Source organism: Oryx dammah, unplaced genomic scaffold (assembly GCF_014754425.2).
Source record: "Oryx dammah isolate SB20612 unplaced genomic scaffold, SCBI_Odam_1.1 HiC_scaffold_7, whole genome shotgun sequence".
Lineage (NCBI taxonomy): Eukaryota > Metazoa > Chordata > Mammalia > Artiodactyla > Bovidae > Oryx > Oryx dammah.
Genome location: NW_024070191.1, coordinates 16,316,158 through 16,321,933, shown reverse-complemented (window position 1 = coordinate 16,321,933; position 5,776 = coordinate 16,316,158). Strand labels below are relative to the sequence as shown.

At 40.3% G+C, this 5,776-nt stretch overlaps 1 pseudogene; it reads right to left on the bottom strand.

Moving 5' to 3' along the window:
* Positions 1–238: 238 nt before the first annotated feature.
* Positions 239–1,235, bottom strand: LOC120865756 (annotated as a pseudogene).
* Between the last annotated feature and the right edge of the window lie 4,541 nt (positions 1,236–5,776).

Genomic DNA, 5,776 nt, shown 5'->3' with positions numbered 1-5,776 from the left:
TGTCTTTGTGACAGTATAGGAAAAATTCACAAGAGTGTGCACTTTTGAAAGTATGGTCAGTGTATATGGTATAGACAAAACAGGCACCTCCATTATAACGTTTTTTTAATAAATAAAAGCATATTAACATAAAAAGAAGTTAAGCAGCACCTGAAGCCTTTGACATGTGTAACTAAATGCTGGTACCCAAACAGTCTAACTGGTTAAGTTTTACTAAGAGGCGCAAAAAAGGAGCCAATTTTTGACTTAACATTTTAATTCTACGAGAGACAAGAGCTTGTCTGGGCTTACAGTCCGGTCATCTGACAGTGAGTAGCATACCAGTCCTCCACATGTTTTATACTTTGGAAAGCAGACCCGACTCTGGGGCACTTGCCTTAATTAGATTCTGAATTTCCTTGAATTTTGGATGGTCTTTATCAGCCACCAGCTGTAACAAAACAGCCTCACTTGTGGTCACAATGATCCCGGTTCGAGCAAGACGCTCAAGGGCCAAACATCCTGTCCATCATGCTTCTCGATGACGTGGCATCAGCAACAATATGAACCTCGATACCTCGGCCAACGAGCTCCAGAGCTGTCTGTTGAATGCACACATGAGTTTCTACTCCAAACAACACAACACTCCTGACTCCAGGAATCTCTGCTAATGCTGCTTCCACTTCCGGTAATACCATTGAAAATTTGGTCTTTGGAAGTACCAGCTTTACACCAGTTAAATCAATTTCTTGAACAGGGCTTCCAAGACCTTTAGGGTACTGTTCTGTTACAATAACTGGAATTCCTAAAATCCGGGCCCCTTGTAACAATCTCTGTCCCACACTAATAATATCTCCAAAATACTTGATGGCTGGTCGGAACCTTTCTTGCATATCACAGCAGAAAAACAGTGCTTGAAGGTGTAAGATTTCCAAGGGTAGTGAGCTGGATCTGCAGCGGCACGAGGCGCACTTTGCAGCACTCGCTCACCGCGAAGCCCTTGGGCAGGTCCACGTACTGGCCCCACTCCTCCGCGAAGAGCTGCACCACGAATTTGCGGTGCATGTCGATCTGGTCGCCGTACAGGCTGAGGAACTTCTGGATGAGGAGCTCGTAACCCTCGCCGTGCGGCACGGTCGCGGGCCGCGCAAAGACCGAGAAGCAGAAAAGCACGGGGACGTGCCCGACGGCGCCCCCGCGCCCGCGCCGCTGCCGCCGCCGGGGAGCGCCAGGACCGCCGGCTCCGCCGCCGCCATGTTCCCCGAGCGTCTGCGAGCTCCCTGGCTTTGATAATTTGGTAGACCATCTCACAGAACTTCGGGAAACACTTAACATCAACCTGTTGCTTGTATAAGGATACAGATGAACAACCGGATGGAAGAGGTGCATAGCGCAAGATATGGGATGAGGGGCATGGAGCGTCCATGCCGAGGCTGGGTATGCCACTCTCCCAGCACCTGCATATATTCAGCAACCCAGAGCATCCAGGCTCTGTACTTTGCGGACTTTTATGCAGGTTTCATCATGTAGTCATGATCCATTGTTAACTCAGTTTCCACTGCTTTCCCACTTCCAGGAGAATGGGGGGTAGGAGTTTAAGGTGGAAAGTTTCTAGCTTCTAATTATGGCTTGGTAACCAAGCTTGATCCTGAAGGTAGCTAGGAGCCGAGGAAAAGTCACCTCGTTAGAGCAAGACACTTCTATCACCCAGGAAATTCCAAAGGATTTAAGAGCTGGGTCAGGAACTGGGATCAAAGACCAAGTATTAGAACAAAAGAGCCTCTTAGTGCTCTTATCACTCAGAAAATTACAAGGGTTTTAGGATGTCTGTGTCAGGAACTGCCAGCAGAGACCAATATATGTAATTTCTATTATTTCACACTAGGAAAAAAAAATATTTTTTTTAACCTTCAGTACCTCAGTATCTTCAGATCTAAATGAATTGCAAATACCTGCTTCATAGAGTCAGTGTGAAGATTAAAGGAAATAAAACATTAAAGTGCTTAGAACAAATGCCTGGGATATAATAAGCATTGACAGCAATATATAATAAATGCCAGCACAGTAGATTATATAGCCATTTAACTCTGGCCATTTCATCCAGTGTTGAAGGAGCTTGAGATGAACAACAAATATTCATTGCTAACGACTCTGTATCAGTTGCAGAAACTGTATTAGATATGTAGAAATAACTATAGTACCTGCCTTCAAGAAGCTCACTATAATATAGCTGAGAAATACATGGAAAAGTAAATACCTAAATAAGCCTGTAAGAATTCAGTACAGATATCTATCATTGGTGATAAGAACTGCAGTGTTTTTGAGGAATGAGAATTAACTTCTCTAGACTTGCAAAATTCAGTGACATAGATGGTAGATGAGCTCAGTCTTGGGTGATTTATAGAATCTGACCATTCAGAGAGATGATGAAAGAGCACTCACTCTAGATAGATGGAACTTCAAGGGCAAATGTATGAGAATAAGATAATAAAAATTCCAGCAACAACAACAACAATAACATAGCCACAAAAGCAGAGTAGGACACATACTGAACATAAACCCAAGCACTCAGCTAAGCATTTAAATTTATTATCTCATTTAATCTTCTTTATGACCTTATAGAAAAGGTAAAATCATTATCCTCATTTAGAGAGGAAAACAAAGCTTAGGCATTTTAATTAATTTGTTTGCAGTTGCTAAACTAGCAAGTGCTGGGCTACATTTTCAGTTCAGTTCAGTTGCTCAGTCGTGTCCGACTCTGTTACCCCATGAACTGCAGCACGCCAGGCCTCCCTGTCCATCACCAACTCCTGGAGTTTACTCAAACTCATGTCCATCAAGTCCGTGATGCCATCCAGCCATCTCATCCTCTGTCGTCCCCTTCTCCTCCTGCCCCCAGTCCCTCCCAGCATCAGAGTCTTTTCCAGTGAGTCAACTCTTCGCATGAGGTGGCCAAAGTACTGGAGCTTCAGCTTTAGCACCATTCCTTCCAAAGAAATCCCAGGGCTGATCTCCTTCAGAATGGACTGGTTGGATCTCCTTACAGTCCAAGGGACTCTCAAGAGTCTTCTCCTTGCAGTCTAAGGGACTCTCAAGAGTCTTCTCCAACACCACAGTCCAAAAGCATCAGTTCTTCGGTGCTCAGCCTTCTTCACAGTCCAACTCTCATATCTATACATGACCACAGGAAAAACCATAGCCTTGACTAGACGGACCTTAGTCGGCAAAGTAATGTCTCTGCTTTTGAATATGCTATCTAGGTTGGTCATAACTTTTCTTCCAAGGAGTAAGTTGTCTTTTAATTTCATGGCTGCAGTCACCATCTGCAGTGATTTGGAGCCAAAAAAATAAAGTCTGACACTGTTTCCACTGTTTCCCCATCTATTTCCCTTGAAATGATGGGACCGGATGCCATGATCTTTGTTTTCTGAATGTTGAGCTTTAGGCCAACTTTTTCACTCTCCTCTTTCACTTTCATCAAGAGGCTTTTTAGTTCCTCTTCACTTTCTGCCATAAGGGTGGTGTCATCTGCATATCTGAGGTTGTTGATACTTCTCCCGGCAGTCTTGATTCCAGCTTGTGTTTCTTCCAGTCCAGCGTTTCTCATGATGCACTCTGCATACAAGTTAAATAAGTAGGGTGACAATATACATTTTAACCCTAACCTAATGGACTCTAGGTCCCAACTCTTAACCTCCACTGTTTGGTTTCCCTTTAAATGATCTTTGTATATATCATACCATTTAAGGTCCCCAATAACTAACCCAAATCAGTGTGATTGTGGTCAGATCATGCAAAGTATTAAATACAATGTCATAAAATTTTTTTTCTCTGTTGTGTAGAATGGTGAATCCATTGCTGTTTGGAGGAGTGAAGTGGTATAATTTTTTTAACAAGGTATTTTAACCAATAATCCTGTTTTTCTTATTTACCACAAGTATTTTTTAAAAACTCCACCATAGTGAAACTGAACTGATGTCTCTATAGAGGAAAAGGCCTAACAAAGTGAGGAAAGATTGTATTGAAAAATATTTCTTTCATTTGCAGAAAAACTTGCCATATATGTATTTTTTTCTATGAGTTCATATTTTTCTCCGGTTTTAAGCCTCACATAAAAAGATTCAACCCACATACCTATGTCATTGAGAAAGAAAAAGGACAATGAGAAACATTGAGAAACCTTGAGAAAGAAAAATCATTAGATTTACTGATGGATATTAAAGACCAGTACATTAAGAATTACTCACTTCAGAAACCACTACAATAGTGTAAAGTAATTAGCCTCCAATTAAATAAATTAATTTAAAAAAGGAATTACTATTTAAACTGTTCAATAAGTGACAAAAGGAGCCAAAGTGCTTGGTTAAAAAGAAAAAAGAAAAAAAGATGATTATTCCAAACAGCAAACCCATTTATGTTCAAGCAAATAGCTGCTCCTTTTTTATTTTATAGACTTCCCTGATAGTTCAGTTGGTGAAGAGTCTGCCTGCAATGCCGGAGAGCCCAGTTCATTTCCTGGGTCAGAGAAATCCGCTGGAGATGGGATAGGCTACCCAGTTTCCATTTGGTACTTATTGAAATGTCTATAATTTATTCATCTCAGGATACATTCATACATCTGTAGAGCCATTACTTTGGCTTATCTAATTGTCTTTGAAATTAAATAAACCGTTGAACAGATAAAAGATAAAACTCAAGGGAGAACAATGGATTTAGACAAAGTTGTTCTTGAGTGGAAAATAGATCACAGAAGTAAAGGATTTTTGTCAAATGGTCTGTAATAACCATTGTATGCCTTGTCAATCATGAATTTAAATTCTCTGAATTTACATTTTTAACTCTATGGATTATATTGCATTCATCTCCTGATACTTTCCTCCATACTTCAGTTATCTTTTAAATGTCATAAAAAACCAAATTTTTAAAAGTGCATTTTTTCTAAGTTCAGTTCTTAGTTACGTAGAACTGACTCTGATAGTTAAGAGTGGAATAGGAATCAAAGGCTATTCCAAGTGCAGTACAAATTTGCAGTCTACAAATTACAAGCATGGTTTGGAATTTACTTTTCTAAATTTTAATTTGCATCTATTAACTTTTGGTTTCCTTTTTTCTGGAATATTCAGATCTATGAAACCTTTAATAGGCTCCCCAGGAACCATCAGTGGAACAAATTACTGGGAATGTGTTGAGTCTCCTTAACTGGAGAAAGGACCCAAGGATGTTACCATTCATGCTGAAGAGTCTCTTACTCCCAGTGGAGAGCACAGACCTTAGGTAAGAAAGACTGGAGTTTGGATCACTGCTCTGTCTCTTGCTAGAAGTGGAATCTTGGACAAGATGTTTAGACACTCTTTCTGAATTTTGGTTTCCTCATTTGAAAACAAAACAAAACAAAACTCACCTCCTGAAGTTGTTATGCAAAACGGTGAATATATATTTTCAATATTTATTATGAAAATGCTTTGCACAGGGCTGGTATAATAACACACATTTATTAAGTGTGAACTCTCATTTTTAAAAGGGACTCCAGCATCATTAAGTTATTGAGCTAGAACATTTGAAGAATTTCCAATCTAGGGATTATATAATACTCTTTTTTTTCCCCTTAAATTACTTGTCTGTACTTAAGATTCTGCATCCAGTTTCAGTGTGTGGGGGTTTTCCCCACAGCACCAAGCAATTATGACCCCAGAGAGTGTCTTACAGTTCAATCCAGTTCTAGCACAATCTACCCAGGGACATCATCAGATTCCATACGTTAAGGGCTTAGTTCAGCAAGACTACTTTCTGCTTCAGA